Consider the following 17989-nt stretch of genomic DNA (forward strand, 5'->3'; position numbering starts at 1 on the left):
ACGACGCATCCTTTTACAACGCCTACTTTTACCACGCAATTTTTACAACGCAGGATCCATTACAACAAAGTACTATTACAACGCATATACCTTTACAACGCATCCTATTACAACGTAAGTATTGGTAAGTATATAATATATTTTTGAAAATGTAATTAATTAAAAATAATAAAATTTATTTAATTTTAATTTTAAATTAATTTATTTTTACCCTGTACCCCTTAATTAAAATTATTAAAATTTATTTTAATTTAATTTTAATTTTAATTTATTTTTACCCTGTACCCCTGTACCCCTGTACCCCAAAACCCAAACCTAGCCCTGATACCTTAAAAATACCCTTTTACCCAAAAACCCAAAAACCCAAACCTAGCCCTAAACCCTAAAAATACCCCTTTACACAAAAACCCAAACCTAGCCCTGAACCCTAAAAATACCCTTTTACTCAAAAACCCAAACCTAGCCCTGAACCCTAAAAATACCCCTTTACCCAAAAACCCCAACCTAGCCCTGAACCCTAAAAATACCCCTTTACCCAAAACCCAAACCTAGCCCTGAACCCTAAAAATACCCTTTTACCCAAAAACCCAAACCTAACCCAGAACCCTAAAAATACCCCTTTACCCAAAAACCCAAACCTAGCCCTGAACCCTAAAAATACCCCTTTACCCAAAAACCCAAACCTAGCCCTGAACCCTAAAAATACCCCTCTACCCAAAAACCCAAACCTAGCCCTGAACCCTAAAAATACCCCTTTACCCAAAAACCCAAACCTAACCATGAACCCTAAAAATACCCCTTTACCCAAAAACCCAAACCTAGCCCTGAACCCTAAAAATACCCTTTTACCCAAAAACCCAAACCTAGCCCTGAACCCTAAAAATACCCCTTTACCCAAAAACCCCAACCTAGCCCTGAACCCTAAAAATACCCCTTTACCCAAATACCCAAACCTAGCCCTGAACCCTAAAAATACCCCTTTACCCAAAAACCCAAACCTAGCCCTGAACCCTAAAAATACCCCTTTACCCAAAAACCCAAAACTAGCCCTGAACCCTAAAAATACCCCTTTACCCAAAAACCCAAACCTAGCCCTGAACCCTAAAAATACCCCTTTACCCAAAAACCCAAACCTAGCCCATAAAACTTAAAATACCCCTGTACCCAAAAAATGCGTTGTAAAGTACATGCGTTGTAAAAGTACTTGCGTTGTAATAGTATCCGTTGTAAAAGTATGCGTTGTAAAAGTTTTTGCGTTGTAAAAAATCCGTGGTAATGGTATTGCGTTGTAAAAAATGCGTGGTAAAGGTTACATACCATTTGAAACACACAAATCCAATAAAAACACAGACAGGTTGGTGTGAACTATCCCTCCACTACAAAATACGTTTGAACATTCCGAAAGGAGGGGTCAGGTCACTTGTTCAAACCCTGGTCCTATTATGTCTGGATGATGACAATACCTCGCTTTCCAGTCTTGTTAATCCTAAGTAAGTATCTGTTGAAAAACATGTCACACGCAGAAGACAATACAGCAAAAATGTAAAGAAATACTACCATATACTACCATATCACTCCCAAAATTACAGAACTAAATTAGTTCCCCAACTAACGTGCATCATCTGCAAATCAGTTGAGAGCATCCACAATGTTGTAATATCTAACAGTTCTTCGAACCGGGCCAAAAAGCCCACTTGTGTCCAATACAATACATAATGCTGTGCCATTGCCATGCTATATGAAATCCTAGTGTGCAAACCTGAGCAATCGTTCTCAAGCTCCGCTCTGGAATAATATTTAAATGCAGAATAGAACGACAGCTTGAATATAAAAGTCCCTACCCACACTGTTTGGAACATTGGAAAATGTCCCCAAACTGTATATTTGTTCCTGTTGCTGTAACCAATGCACACATAAGTCCACACCAGCTGACATAGAATTACCTCAGATGGGCTCTATGTCTGCCACCTATTAGGTTGAGGATTACATGTGTATACCTCAGCGAGCCACCTATTCAACCGTAATCGGAGAAACTTCATAAAGAAATGAGATTCCTTATACGCATTAATCAGTTCCATATGCAAATGAGAGAATGCAGGATTAGAACCTGCAGAGCCTACATTACATGAGGGTCCACTCCCATCCACACATCACCTTCTGTAATGTCAGTGTGCAAACCGCAAGCGATTCTCATATGGCAAATAATAAAATGTTTGCAGGTGTTGCACACTGGGTAAACTGGATCCAACAGACTAGTCAACCAGCCTTAAGTTCATTAGTAGCAGTGCTTTTAGCAGCTCATGTAGCTAGGCTGTTTTACAGATTTCTTCTCAGTATTCTGACCTGGCATAACCTGGTAGAGATTTGCTGTTCTTCTCTTTCACAGTTCCGCATTTAGGGGTCTATTACGATGACGGGCGGACAAAGTGCGCCGCCACGCACCGGAAGATGGGACCGCCTGCTATGTGTGCAGCGGTCCTGCATGTACAATTAGGATGAGCCCACCACACTGGCGGGCACATCCCGCATTTTTTTGCATTGCGACAGGTGGTGCTTTCAGCAGCACCCGCCGCAATGCAAAAAAGCATCCGTGCATTTGCATACACAACGTGGCTGGCACCGCACGGTGCTTGCCACGTCATACACCCACCTACCCACCAACATCCTGGGGGCCTGCAACGGGCCTCCAACTGCAATAACCGCAGGCTGGTTCCTGCAGCCACCGCCACCATATTCAACCCTTTCCCGCCCGGTCGACTGGTCGACCGGGCGGAAAAGCAGCGGACGGTCTTCCTGTCCGCCGTGGTACCCCCCGCCATCATAATATGGCGGGAGGTAATGGGAGGCAGGCGTGAGATTCTGTTGGGCGGATCGCCACCACCTTGCGGGTGGTGGCGATCCACCCGACATTGTAGTAGACTCCTAGTGCCTAATTACTATGCGGTTCAGAAGGCATGACTGCACATAATGTACTGGAGAGATTCCTTTCCAACCACCTTATTTTGAGTTGAGTCGGTCAGAAAGGAATCTGACCAGTCATTCCGGCTGGCTTCCGAAGGGGTCGGGGAACCCGTCTGCCAGTCAGTAATCTCAACGGTGAGCCTTTCCAACCTTGAGATTACGATGACGGTTTCCAACATGGTTTCCATGCTGATCTGTCCGACATGGAAACCATGTTGGAAAGCGTCTTGGAGGGTCCCCAGCAGGGCCCCGCCCTTGGGTGCCTGGCCTCTGGTTGGAGGCCGAGGAGGCACGTATTGGTTCCCCCCTGTTGATCCCTGCCCCTTGTGGCCGGCACCTTCAGGTGCCTGCCATGGGATGCAGGGATGAACTGCACCTTCCATTTTATTATGGTAGCATGCATTCCGCCTGAAAACCGTCCGTCATGCTTGCTCCCATAGTAAAAGGTAGGAATGCAACCACATCCTAATGAGGCAGTCAGTACCGCAGACCGGGTGTCAGTCAGTTCCATGACCGATGCATTGTCAGGCGGAAGTAGTTCCGCCCTACATTATAATGAGGCCCTAATGTGGTGACATGGTCACATTTAGTCGGGGTTCCTTTTACTAATTTGATATCATTTTTTTGGTCATAGAATGTGATATTCTCATTTCTTTTATTGCAAGTCTGCAAATATTCAAAAACGAGAATAAGGCCAGGCAGCACAATTCAGGGGTAAGTCAGCACCAACCTGAAAATGCTTAAATCCCCCAAACTACAATCATCCATCCTACCAGGAACAAAAACACTAGAAAAATACAAGAAAACAGCAGCACTCTGCAAAACAACACTTTGAAAAAAAAGATGAGCAAGGTCTACAAGCATAGGGCCTCATTTACAATGATTTAGTGCAGGCCAGCACCGCAAGAGTTTTTGCTACGCTGCCCTATGCCAAATCAAAAGGGCAGGAATGCACCGTATTTACAAGATACCGTGCATTCCTGTGCTTTCAGCCAGCGCCGGTGCACAATATGGTACCCTTGCACAAGGGTGTCTGCGTTGTTGGCAGGATTGTTTTGTGCAGGAATGGACACCTTCCTGCACAAAAACAATCCATGGAGGCATTTCCCTTTTTCTATGCATGTTGAAGAATGCAGGGCACATGGAAAGAGGAAAAAACTTGGAGAACTAAACATTTTTCTCCACGTTATGCCTGCCCTGGGAGGCGTTCAGTTTTGATGCATTCCCAGGTTTACAGATCCTTGTAAATCAGGTATTGCGTCACAGTCCATGGGTGTTGGGAACACCCACCGGAATGCCCATGGATCGCCTCCCTGATGCATACTAAGGCTTGTGCTGTGTTGTTCTACACCATATCTATGAGGCCATGAAAAACCATGCAAAGGGGCTTTGCGTGTCCTTGTAGATATGGGTCAGCACATTGCGCCACTGGATCTTTATAAAAAGTGAGGCACCGGCGGTGCAAGGGGCTTGTAAATAAACACCATAATCTGGAATCAAACAGGAAGGGGCTTGTGCGCTGCCTCAGCAGCACAGTGAACACCACTTGAAAATCCTCTCTTGAAGATGCCATCAATGACAGGTGAACCCAGCAACTCTTGTCAAGAAGCGATCGATTCAGAATGAGTGTCTTTACAGATGCACTTAATTAATTCGTAGATTCGCTTGTTTTCACAATTAAACTTACAGGTTTAAGGTTCCTTCCCAGGAGTCCACTGTCATCCTCCCACCTCTCAACGTTTACTCAGAGCTACTGTTCTTTTAGTCAGACGTGCAGCCATTTTTGGCACACAAAGCGCTCAATTTATGAGCACATAAAAATATATGGGAGGAAGGACAGCTCAGCATTCACAGTAGGGTTTGTTTCTACCGAGGGGTTTTGAACAGGTCAGAGACGACCCAATGTGGAAAATACCTGGCTGATGGTTGCGGCATCTCAAATAATATGTTGTGCATGGCCCCCACCCCCAAGTGTGATCCTCTGCACCCCCTCCCCTTGAGCTGCCCCAGTGATTTAGTGGTAGAGGTAATGAGAAACACATGCACAACTCTAATAACAAAGCACGAGTTTGGAGTTGTGTGTGCACCACGCTCCAGAAGGAGTATTTCCGAAACATGCTGCGTAAAATAGTAACAACATGCAAACATTTAATTGAAAATGTCTAAATGACTTTAAAAAGAAGCCTTTCCGCTGCGCACACCTAAACAGTATTTCTTTAGGAGAGTATAAATGTGTGCTTCACTTCCCACTCACTTTTGTTAAGTTGTATTACGGTACATTCATTTGTATAGGGTATGCGCAGGACGTCATTTATGTATCTGGAATACTCAGGTACCAGAGCGAAGGTGGTCTATTTGGTAGTTCTGAATTGTAGTTCATGTTGTTTTTTTGTGAGTCATACAGCACAATAGCCATCAACTTTATTATAGACCAATATACTGGTTTATATGATTCACACTTGCTTTCAAGTATAAAATAACTTCATGTCTTATCACCCTTCTTAAATACCTCATGCATTCCATCCCATGCTGTTAGCAATAGAGCAGGGGCCATCATTAGGATGGCTAAAAAGGCTCAGTGGTTTCCTAGAGTCCCTGCAACAAAAATTAACAAAATGTAAGCACGAGAAGCAGCGCTTTATGGGGCGGAATTATGGGGCCTCTGTAAACTGTGTGCTTTGGGTATTAAAGGAAACAATTTCTTTAGAGCTCTCACTAGGCTGGGAAAGGGAACGTCCTTGTTGCCCCTAACACTAGATCTTGGGACTCATTCTGTTGCAGAGCTGGTGGCCTTAAACCTGCTTTTATACAGGAGCCACATCTGAACCACTAGCGAACTCCAAAGGTTATGGATTGGGCCTTATTGCCTTATTGACATCATGATGCCACAGTCATCTGCTTCGAAGATTAAGGGCCCGAATACAATGGCAGATAGACCTCAGTCCATCTGCCATCGTTTCGTTTTTGGGAGCAGCCACCTACACGCAAATTAGGATGCGACCACCACCGTGGCAGTCACATTGCCCATGTTTTGTATTGCGGCAGGTGCTGGGCTCTGCCGCACCCACCACAGTACAAAACAAACACCTCACACATATCCCTGCACTATGTGGGACGCACCACGCGGTGCCTGCCACATGGTGCAGGGATATGTTGGGGAGCACCATAGGTACCCCCCAACACCCAAAGTAAATGGCCAGGGAGGAAGGGGGGTCGTTACAGGCACCCATAGTCCCTTTCTGCCAGCCTTTTCATGGCTGGTTAACTGCCATGAAATGTCATTTGGAAAGGGACATCGTAATCCCTACGGTGGTGACTGGCTGGCACCCCCAACATGGAAGGGACTACAAGCCTCTCCACCGTACCGGCGGGCTCAAGAAGCCAGTCGGGTGCGTGGTGGTCAGACTTTTGATCAGCATCACCCGCCCGCCATTGTAATATGGTGGTCGGAAAATATGTCTCCGATGGCGGGGAGACTGCCGGCGGCAGACTGTCGGTGGCGGTCTCCCCTCCATCATAATCAGGCCCTCTGTGGTTAGGTTGCATGAAAAGAGCATGGTCTAGGCTGGGTCTACAGGAATTCTGAGTCCATTCCGGCTAATGTAGCACTAAGGGTCAAACACAGGTATTGAGAGATGATAGCTGTCCAAAATGAACAGTCAAGCCACACAAGGAGTCTTTCAAGGTGCTTTTTAAAGTATAGGCCAGTGCCCAAAGCAGAGGAATTTCTTGATTATATCCGCCCAGTGCGGGCTTGCACCTTGTTCCTGCAGTTTAGAAATGAATTTCTGCCGATTTCAGCTCTCACTGCATGTAGGGGTTCATCTAATGAAGGCTCAAGAAGCTGCTATTTTGTACTTGCATTAATGAAACTGCTGAACATTTTTATAAAAAAATTTCGGAGTTTTATGTAGCGCGAACTTGACCTGAAGGTATCAGGTATCAGCGCTTTACAAGAGCACCAGTTGCGTTACAGACTGACATATTCATTTTTTTGTTAGGCACAGGGAGATTAAGTGATTTTCACAGGATGTCAAGCGTTGATGCCGTGATTCAAACCCGGTTCCCCAGATTCGAGGTTGCACGCCCTAGCCGATAGGCCACATCTTCTCAACATTTGTTTTTCTTTTGCCCAAAATATGTAGGGGCAGATTTACAAGTCCCTTTTAACATGGGAAAAGGGACGCAAAATTGGCGCAAGGGGCTTTTAAATCTGCCCCATAATCACTAGGCGTAGGTGGCTTAGTTCCCTATGTAGGAATGTATTAATCATGGACCAAGTAAACGTCCTAAGGGAGTAAGGATCTGTAAGAGTGATTCCCCTTCTGTGGTTGTGGTCGCCATTTCCAAAATCCTATATGCGGCATGGTCGATCAGGCAAAATCTGTTACGACAACTGCAGAAAACTGATACATAGAGGTCCATTCTGTGGTGTATAGCACTGTTTTTCTATCACTTAAGTATTAGATGTTATTGATTTTACAGTTTAAAAAAAAATTATCAAGCTTATTATCGATTGCCATTTTATGTGACATTATGTGGCTTTTATCCTACTGTATTTCTCTATGATTAATTTATGCAATACTCTTTATATTTTTATATTCTCAGATGATGAAAATTTATTTTTGATCCGTCAATAAACTTTAAAACTGATCACCTTGAGTAAAAAATAAATAAAACTGCTGCCTTCACTCCCCCTAAGAATTCTGCTCCCCACTCTAGCTCGAAGAGAGTCGACATCAATCAAAATTTTCTACAGTTTGCCATCCCAAAATGAAATGGCTGCCTGGGTTCACTGACAAAATATCGCCATACCAAAATTTTGTGACAGAAATATCGATGTCAAAAATATCGTCCTATATTTATAATGGATATGAACAAATATTGAATTAAAAATATTGTTGTCATTATTATTATAACTAAATATAATACAAATTAAATATATTTAATTAATTCTAAAGTAAACATAACAGTTATACTTATTCAAAAAATTAAAACACATATGTATTAATATATACAATTAGTTACACATATATATTTACAAATATTATACTCATAATTTCAATTCATATTTTAATATAAAATGTTTTTTAAATGTAATCATTTAATAAACATATGTACATATACATAACATAATTACATTTTTTATTTTTTTTATTTACAATAAAAAAGTAAACAACATAAAAACACTATAAATTTACTAAAAATATATAACATATAAAAAAATATTAATAATTATACATATTATGGGCCTCATTACGATGCCGGTTGGACGAGTGTCCAACCAGCATTGTTTCTGAAACGGCAAGTAGTCAAAGGTCCCGCTTCCCTAACTATGATGCAACCGCCTTCACGGCAGTTGAAAGTGTATTTTTCCTATTGCGGCCTGTGCTGCGGGCCGCAGCACAATCCACAATAGGAAAAATAGACTTTTGAGACATCCATGCACCATGTGGCAGGCACATATGATGCATGTATGTGACATGTATGTGACGGAGGGCACCGCAGAAGCCCACTAGGGCCCATAGCAGAGGCCCAGGGGCACTGCTAGGTGCCCCCAAATCCTTTTATGTCTGCCTTTCTATGACAGTCGACCTTCCATAGAAAGGCAGATGGACATAGATGCCGTAATCCCTATGGCAGTAAATATGCAGGCACCACACCTATGGTAGGGATCACGGTCCGTCCGACAGTCCGACGGGCTCCTGCCGCCTGCTGCCTACGCACTCACGCATTGTAATGCGGTAGTCTGATCACAGCAGCAGATGTTGGGCAGACCTTCACTGACGAGCTGTCAGATGGCCTTCCGCCCGACATCTTAATAGGCCCCTCTATTTTTACATACACAAAAAAAATTATAATTGAATTTTAAATAAAGTAAACTAAACTATAAAATTCCGCAAATACTACATTTATTATTCCCACTCTAATTTATACAACAGTAGGAAATATGTTGGACTCCGGGATAACATTTACTACTCCCATTCCAGGCACTGCAACAGTATGGAAATGTTTAATTGCGGAAGGTTAAAATATTTTATTCCCAAAACAATCTGGCCAACGTTAGGGAAAGTGTTGGATAGCAATGGGGTCATATGTAATATTCCCACTCTAGTCAGTGCAACAGTAGGGAAAGTGTTGGATTGTGGATGGGTAAAATGTTCTATTCCCACTCAACGACGTGCGACAGTAGGGAAAGTGTTGGATAGCAGAGGGGTATATTTTGTTATTCCCACTCCAGCGTATGCAACAGTAGGGAAGTGTTGGATTGCAGAGGGGTACAATTTACTATTTACACTCCAGTGAGTGCAACTGAAAGGGAAGTGCTGGATTGCCGAGGGGTACAATTTACTATTCCCACTCCAGTCAGTGAAACAGTAGGGGAAGTGTTGGGTTATGGAGGGGTAAAATTCACTATTCCAACTCCATTCTGTACAAGATTAAGGAAAATATTGGAAGGGAAAGGGATAACATTTTATAATCCCACTACACTCTGTGCAACATTAGAAACAACGTTATTCACATCAACAAATGAAATAAATGAAAAACTATAATTAATAACTAAAAATATAAATATGTAAATATTGAATATATATATATATATACATATATATATATATTCACTGAAAAAAACATAGGTTTCACACTCGTTATAGTTAGGAATTAGCATTTAAAAAACCTTTCAAATTCACTGAAAAAACCATAGGTTTCACACCAGTTATAGTTAGCTGAACATTTTACTCATACAAAACCATTGAAATTCCCACATTATAGTTAGTTGGACTCACTATAACTCGCGCGCCCGCAATCCACTGCTGATGATGTCACATATTAGATCATTTATGACATGGTCAGTTACATCACTGATGACACCACTGATGACATCTCAAATGACATCACTGATGACATCATCCAGTAAATGTGTGTTCCTGTAAATTAAAAATTAAAAATGTGTTTAACATATTGTAGAATGAGTGTATGTATGAGTGTTTGGATAATGGATTTATTAGGTGCGCGACTGACTGTATGAGTGGGAGATTAAATGTGTCTTACTGAATGCATGGGTTAGTGACTAAACTGTCTGAATGTGTGCATCATTATATCTGTTGTTGTGTAAGCTGCTGCATGTGTTGATCAGTAGCTATATGAGTGGCTATATGGGTTATTGATTGGTTGCCCAAGTATTTGTATGTGAGGTGAGTGTGTGTGTGGGTGGCTGGGAGGTGTGTGACTCTGTGCATATATGTGTGAGCAGTTGATTCACTTGATATATGGGTTCAACAGTGCATGTGGAAAGAGCTGTATGGGTGGTTGACTGTCTGCATGGGTGTGTTGGTGAGTGACTAGCTATCTCAGTGCTCCATGTCCAAGTAAGTACATATGTAAAACTCAGTGCATGTGAGAGTTGGCATATATAAATGACTATACATGAGAGCCTGTGATTGCGTAAGTGACTGTGTGGATCAATGTGTACTTGTATCAGTGATTGTAAAAGAGAGTAAGTATGTGTTAGTATATGTTTGAATAAGTAAGGTTTAGTGTGTATAACTGTGTAGTTGAGGAAATGGGAGTGTGATTGATTCTTTGCATAACTGACTAGGTGTGTGAGTAACTCTGTGGATGAGTGTCAGCGTGTGAGTGTCTGTATAGGTGTATGAGTGAATATGATAGTGTTCTATTGATGAGTGACTGTATGTATGAGTGATTGTATGGGTGAATGAGTGGATGTGTGTGTAGACCTAGGAATCAGTGAGTGCGTATGTAGTTACGGGTATTGGTGTGTCAATAATTTCAGGAATGGTAGTTTGTATTTAACACTGGGTGTATCAAAGGTTAGATTAGAGTGTGAGGAGGTGCATCGTATTATCACATGGATGATGTCATCAGTGATGTCATCAGTGATGTAATTTGAGATGTCATCAGTGATGTCATCAGTGATGTCATTTGAGATGTCATCAGTGATGTCACTGACCATGTCATGCATGATGTAATATGTGACATCATCAGCAGTGGATTGCGGGCGCGCGAGTTATAGTGAGTCCCACTAACTATAATTTAATGGTTTTGTATGAGTAAAATGTTCAGCTAACTATAACTGGTGTGAAACCTATGTTTTTTTCAGTGAATTTGAAAGGTTTTTTAAATGCTAATTCCTAACTATAACGAGTGTGAAACCTATGTTTTTTTAGTGAATTTCAAAGGTTTTTTAAAAGCTAATTCCTAACTATAACGATTGTGAAACCTATGGTTTTTTCAGTGAATTTCATTGTTTTTTAAAAAGCTAATTCCTTTGTATATCGACTTTGTAACCTACGATTTTTTTTATTTTTATTAGCTGTTTTTTATACGTATTAATTATATATTTAAAAAAAAATATTTGTTCAATGTATATTTTTTTTATCATTTTTTCCTGGTGCGCTCAGGGTGCGCGCACCGGTAAGCTTACCCGTATCATTTTGTCTTGGAGCGCTTAGGGTGCGCACAACAGTTAGCTCTCCCGAGAGCGCAGCGAGAGCGCTATTTCTGCGTTCGTAAAAAAATATGTATGAAAAGTAAATAATAATGCAAGACATTCAGTACCATACTTATAAAAGCAGCATTTTTGATTTACGAAATGAAAATGATTTTGCATTTCCGTAAAGCTACCAAAACGTCACTCAGGCACGCCGCGTAAGCGCCCCCGGAAGCGCCTACGTTCGCGCTGCGTAAGCGCCACCGGAAGCGCTCCGGTGCGCGCAGCGTAAGCGTGTCAAGTCATGTGACCTTAAAATAAACTTTTCATTGGTTGCTAGCAGTTGTTTTTTACAAACAATGAAATCCCCACCCATTTCCTTCACTTCTTCTTTCTTTCACTTTTGTGACTGCAAGACCTGTCTTTTTGCTGCTTAATGTTTGTTGAATTACCATGGCTGCCAGAGCATCCAGCAGCAGTGATGACAAAGATGGATTTATAGATGAAGAGGTTCCTCAGCCTGGAGTTAAGGAGCATTTTAACTGGAAATTTTTTGATATACCTGAGGGACGTAAGAAAGTAAATGCTCCAAAGGTGGAGTTTAAGATCTGCCATACTGTACTTTTCCCGAGGAGACCCAACAAGGAAGTACAGTTTTGGTAATTCTACCATGATACACCACGTCCAGAGAAGGCATCCCAGAACTATGCCCGGGAGAGTGTCAGGGCTCTGGCACGAGAGGCTCCAAGAGATGGTGCCTCTACTTCAACTGGAGGAGCAACTGCATCGGTGAGGGGGCGACCAGAAGAAGAAGAAAAAAGTTATTTTCAGAACTACCTCCAATTCTCATCAAAGAGCTGTATTCTTAAAAAAATGAAAAAGAGTAACTGAAGTGGAGTGCAGTGAGAGAGGAGAGGAAAATGAGTGAGAAAGCAAAGAAAGGGACGAGAGGGGAAGGGAAGTGAAGTAGGGGGACTGAAAGAAGGTGTCTGTGGGGAAGGAGAGTGAGGAGAAGGAGAGTGAACATGGGGAATGAGGATAAGTGAAGAAAATGTAGTAAAAGAACGGGGGTGGAAGGGTAAGAAAAGAGCAGCGATGTTTAGGAAAGAGTGGAGATTCAGACTGGATAAAGACAAGTGAGTGTGAGACAAGGTGAGTAAGGCAGTGAAGAGACAGAGAAAGTGAAAGAAAAAGTAACAGTAGAAGACTGAAGACCTCATTTATGAGGCCATGCGTCACTTTTACGCCGCCAGTGCGTCACTTTTTGTGACGCACCAGTGGTGTAAAAAATGTACCTTGTTGAGTCATATTTACAAAGAGACGCATCTAGGTAGATGCATCACTTTGTAAACCCCTGCGCCACATTATACCTGCGCCAGGTGTAATTTATGCAAAGGGGGCGTATTGACGCAAGGAAGGGTCGTAGAAGTGACGCAGTGAAATCTATGAGATTTCACTGCGTCACTTTTAGGACACCGTTGCGTCAAAATCTTGCGCCTGCCTCACAGCAGGCGAAAGACTGACGCAGGCCCTTTCACATGGGGCTGGCCCCATGTGAAAGGATGCATTGCTGGAGTTGCGTCATTTTTGTGACACACTCCAGCAATGCTTCATTTTTGCGCTTACAGAGACGTCAGAAATACTAACGTATCTGTAACTCCTTGTGACATAATGCGTCATACATTAAATATGACGCATGAGTAGAAGACTGAAGGCCTCATTTATGAGGCCATGCGTCACTTTTACACCACCAGTGCGTCGTGCTGTAAAAATGCACCTTGTTGAGTCATATTTACAAAGTGACGCATCTAGGTAGATGCGTCACTTTGTAAACCCCTGCGCCACATTATACCTGCGCCAGGTGTAATGTATGCAAAGGGGGCGTATTGACGCAAGAAAGGGTCGTAGAAGTGACGCAGTGAAATCTATGAGATTTCACTGCGTCACTTTTAGGACACCGTTGCGTCAAAATCTTGCGCCTGCGTCACAGCAGGCGTAAGACTGACGCAGGCCCTTTCACATGGGGCTGGCCCCATGTGAAAGGATGCATTGCTGGAGTTGCGTCACTTTTGTGACACACTTCAGCAATGCATCACTTTTGCGCTTACAGATACGTCAGAAATACTGATGTATCTGTAACTCCTTGCGACATAATGCGTCATACATTAAATATAACGCATCAGGAATGTCGCAAGGAGAGCGCACTGAGAAGGGATGCATCGCTGCTTTCACACAGTGATGCGTCATTTCTCATAAATGAGGCCCTGACTGAGACAGGAAAGAAACATAAGTGAGGGAGTGTGGCTGTGTTATAGGGAGTGAGTGTGATAAAAGAGGAGTGACAGACTAAGGAGTCAGAGAGAATGAGGCTAACAGAGACAAAATGAGGTAAGAGGAGTGTAGAAGTAAGAGGACAGAGGGAGTAAGAGAAGGAAATAGTGAAGTGGAGTAAGGAGAGTAAGGGAAGGGAAAACAGTGAAGGTGTAAAGAAAGAGAAGTGAGAGGAAGGAAAGTGAAGGAGAAGGTCTGAAAGAAGGTGAGTGTGGGAGTATGGCTGAGTTATAGGGAGTGGGCGTGACAGAAGAGGAGTGAGAGACTAAGAGGACAGAGAGAATGTGGGTAACAGAGAGAGAGTGATGTAAGAGGAGTGTAGAAGTAAGAGGACAGAGGGAGTAAGAGAAGGAGTAAGTGAAGTGGAGTAAGGAGAGTAAAGAAAAGGAAAAGAGTAAAACAATGAAGTAAGAGAAGAGAGAGGAAAGAAAGTAAAGGAGGAGGTCTGAAAGAAGGTGAGTGTAAGAGAAGAGTGTGAAAAAGGGGAGTAAACGTGGGGATTCAGAATAGGTGAGGCAAGCGCAATAAGGGAACAGAGGTGTGGGAGCATCAAAGAAGAGTAGTGAGGTTAAGGAAAAGAATATAGAGAAAATACATTTTGTACATCAAACTTACCTTATATCTAATGTAAACTTAATTTCATAATTCCATTAAAATTTATATCTGTGAAAGAGAAAAAAAGTTACAATATTTATAATATATATTTTACAATACAAGAGACAAAGTACGACATTAAAAGTCATAAAAGGTTAGTAAGAGATAAAGTAGAAGTGAAGTAGTCAGAACGAAAAACAAAGGAATGGTGAAGGTCAGAGAGAGTTAAAAAAAAAATAGAGAGACAGCAAATTACTAAAAGAATAATGACATAGATACATTCAGTGACAGTGAACAAGAGCAGGAGAGAGAAATAAACTGAAGATGAGTAACATCCTAAAGAAATATGCATTACGAAAAATAAAGGCAGAAAGGGGAGAAAAGAAAGGGGAGTGAGTAACAGAGAAACAGGAGTGACTAACAGTGGATTAATGACAATGAGGCATGGAATTTCAGTGAGGGTGAATGTAGGCTTGTAAGACAGTGAGTATACAATGGGAGTGAAGGTAACAGAGAGGGAGTGAGGGAACACAAGTAAAAATATGATAGAATAGAGGGAGTAAGACAAACAGTGAGTAAAGGCAGTAAGATGAGTAAGGGAAGGAGAATGACTGAGAGAGCAAAGGAAGGGAAGAAAGGGAAGAAAAGTGAAGCAAAGGGACTGGGAAAAGGTGAGTACGTGATGAAAGAAAGAAGAAGGGTAGTTAAAGATGATGATTGAGGATAACTGAACGAACTGAAGTAAGGGAACAAGGATGAGGGAGGGTGAGTACAGGAGAGTGAGGTTGATAAAAAAGGAAAATAAAAAGAGGATAAAAGCAAATGAGCTTGAGACAAAGGAAGTGAAAGAGTGAGAACATAGAGGTAGTGAAGGAAACACTGGCAGAAAGAAACTGAGTAACAGAGCAAATGAAGATAAATAAGGGAGTGTGGGTGAGTTTTAGGGAGTAAGGATGACGCAAGAGGAGTGAGAGAGTAAGAGGATCGAGAGACTGAAGCTAAGACACAGGGAGTGAGGGAAAGGAATTGAGGATGTGAGAGGACAGAGGAAGTGAGAGAAGGAGTGAGTGAAGTGTAATAAGGTGAGTGAGAGAAGGGGAATAATTGAGGAAACAAAGAAAGAAAACAAGGCGAAGGGGAGTGAAGTAGAGTGACTGACAGCTAAAAAGTAATGAATGGGAGAGAGGGAAAGGGCAGTGAAGTAGTGGTTAATGAGAATAAGTGAGCAAAGTGCAATAAGGGAAGGGAGGTGAGGAAGAGTGAAAAAAGGCCAGTGAAGGTGAGTTAAGAGGAGTATTAGAGGGTGGAAATAGGTAAGTGAGCATAAGAGAATGGGAAAATAATATATTTGTTAATAGCAAATACAAAATAATTTCAACAACATGTTATATGGTTTATTTTTGCTGTTCTCAGAATATATTGAATTTCACTTAAAACAGTGACTTCAATAGTACTCATCATATAACAGCGGGCAAAAAAAACACAATCAAAATGATTGTGTTTAAAAAAAACATAAATACTATTTTTAAATAATGTAAAATTTGGAAAAAACAGATCTAACCTCACTTTTGATCCATCCACTTTTCCACGAGGCCAAATAGTATATGGAATGTCCTTTTCTTTGGAAATTAGTCCAGAGTATTCGTAATTTCTCATTTACCCGACTTTCTGAAAGAAAAGCTCCAACATCTTTTCCATTATGAAACAAGAGTTTAATTTCCACCTCTAGCTTACTTTTTCATAAATAATTTCTATAATACACACAGCACACACTATATGATATACATATTCTATCTCTATGAGAAATACATGTTTATTATTATGTTCATCACTCTCATTCAGAAAGTAATTTTGAAGAGTAAACTAAGTTAAATTAACTGCTGCAATCTTCATAGGCCAATTACCTTCCCTAAAATTTCGGTTGTAAGAACACTAGGTAAGAATTTTGTAGGTCAGAAGGCAAACGTTGTTTCAAAGTCAATTGAGTATCATTACACAGCTTCCAGCCTTTTTGACATTTTCAATAACATGTGTAATGTCCTGATGTTGTTGAAGGACCATCATGGTAAATAATTGCTGCAGTTGTAAAGGTTCTTCCTGAAATTGATAACTGAGAAGCCACAACATTTTTTTTAATGTTGTCAATTTAGTTCCATCAGGTCTACATCGGTGGAACATTAAAATAACATACTGTCCATATGTTCGTAAAAATAAAGTTGATAGAAGTTCAGATTTATATTGAGTACAGACCATGTTTTGATTTGCTTCTCTAACTAGATTATTAAAAGACACTGATTTCCAGTCTGGTAAAGTCAAATATATAAATCTTTCAGTGTCTACTGTAGTACTACTTGAAAAGGAGCAATTGTCATACTCATGTTGCCATTTATAAGAAAGGCCAAAAAGATTTTCTTCATCTACACCTTCATCTTGCAAAACAACAAGCATATACATTAGAAATTACTGACAATCTTGCTGAATATTCTGTGTAAATTGATTTAGACCAGAACATATGTTTAAAACCTTTTGAATTTCAGAAACACTTTGTATTTTTGTTCTATCACTGCTACATTTCTCAAATACAGGATTTAATAAACAACAAAGTGTTTGATCACGATTTTCAGCAATCTGTTCTTGCACAGTTTGGAGAAAGAAAACAACATTAACCACAACATTAGCATAGCAGTTGACACCATAACTATTTTCTAACTGAAATCCAACAACATCTTTAACTGAATCCTTTTCGTTTTTGCTTAAAATTACTGGTTCATCTACCTTTTTTCTTTTTGCTACAACTTCACTACAATTTTTCTCATTTCTTCTTTTTCGGCCTACCAGACACTTTTCAAACAGAGGATATTGAGGTAAATTTGGAGCATACTCTCTTCTTAACCTATTATATTCTGTTACACAATTTAGATCTGCATTAATCTTTGTCTCATCAAAATCAATCAAGTGTAATCCTGATAAAGTTCTGACTCGAGATAAAGCAACATATGCCATACCCTCCTTGAACACAGAACTTCCAATATTCACCAAAGCAGTATCCACACTTAAACCTTGAGATTTATGAATAGTCACTGCATATGCCAAAGAAACAGGAAACTGTTTTCTGCGGACATATAAATCTTTCACAAGCAAAAATCGGGCTCAACAACGACTGATTTGTTGTACTTCTTCAATACCATCAAATAAAATTTTTATAAATTCAATTCCATCTCTATTTCGGTAATTCACAAAATCCACAACATGACCCATTGCTCCATTTACTAAACCTCTTTCCACATGTAAATTACGTCGTAAAATTATACGACAATTTAAAGATGCATACAGAGTCTTTTCCAAACCAGCAGTTTTAGATATTGTCTTCTCTAAAGAATCCAATTTTGATTTCAACTTTTCAGACAAAACAATAGTTGCTCCTTCATGTTCTATTTTATCAATAGCTTCCAGTTTCACAATCTCTTGATTTTCCAACTTTAACATTTTGGTGTTGAAGATTGAACATTCTTGCAGAGTTGGCATCAAGCATATGACAGATCTGTTTTCAGGAATTTTCTTAAAAATATTCTCTGGGAGAATATTTTCATTTGGAAACAAATTTGAAATTAATCGTCCATGTGAAGCTTCTTTGCCATGCTCAATTAGTTT

The sequence above is a fragment of the Lissotriton helveticus genome, chromosome 11 (assembly GCF_964261635.1).
Source record: "Lissotriton helveticus chromosome 11, aLisHel1.1, whole genome shotgun sequence".
Lineage (NCBI taxonomy): Eukaryota > Metazoa > Chordata > Amphibia > Caudata > Salamandridae > Lissotriton > Lissotriton helveticus.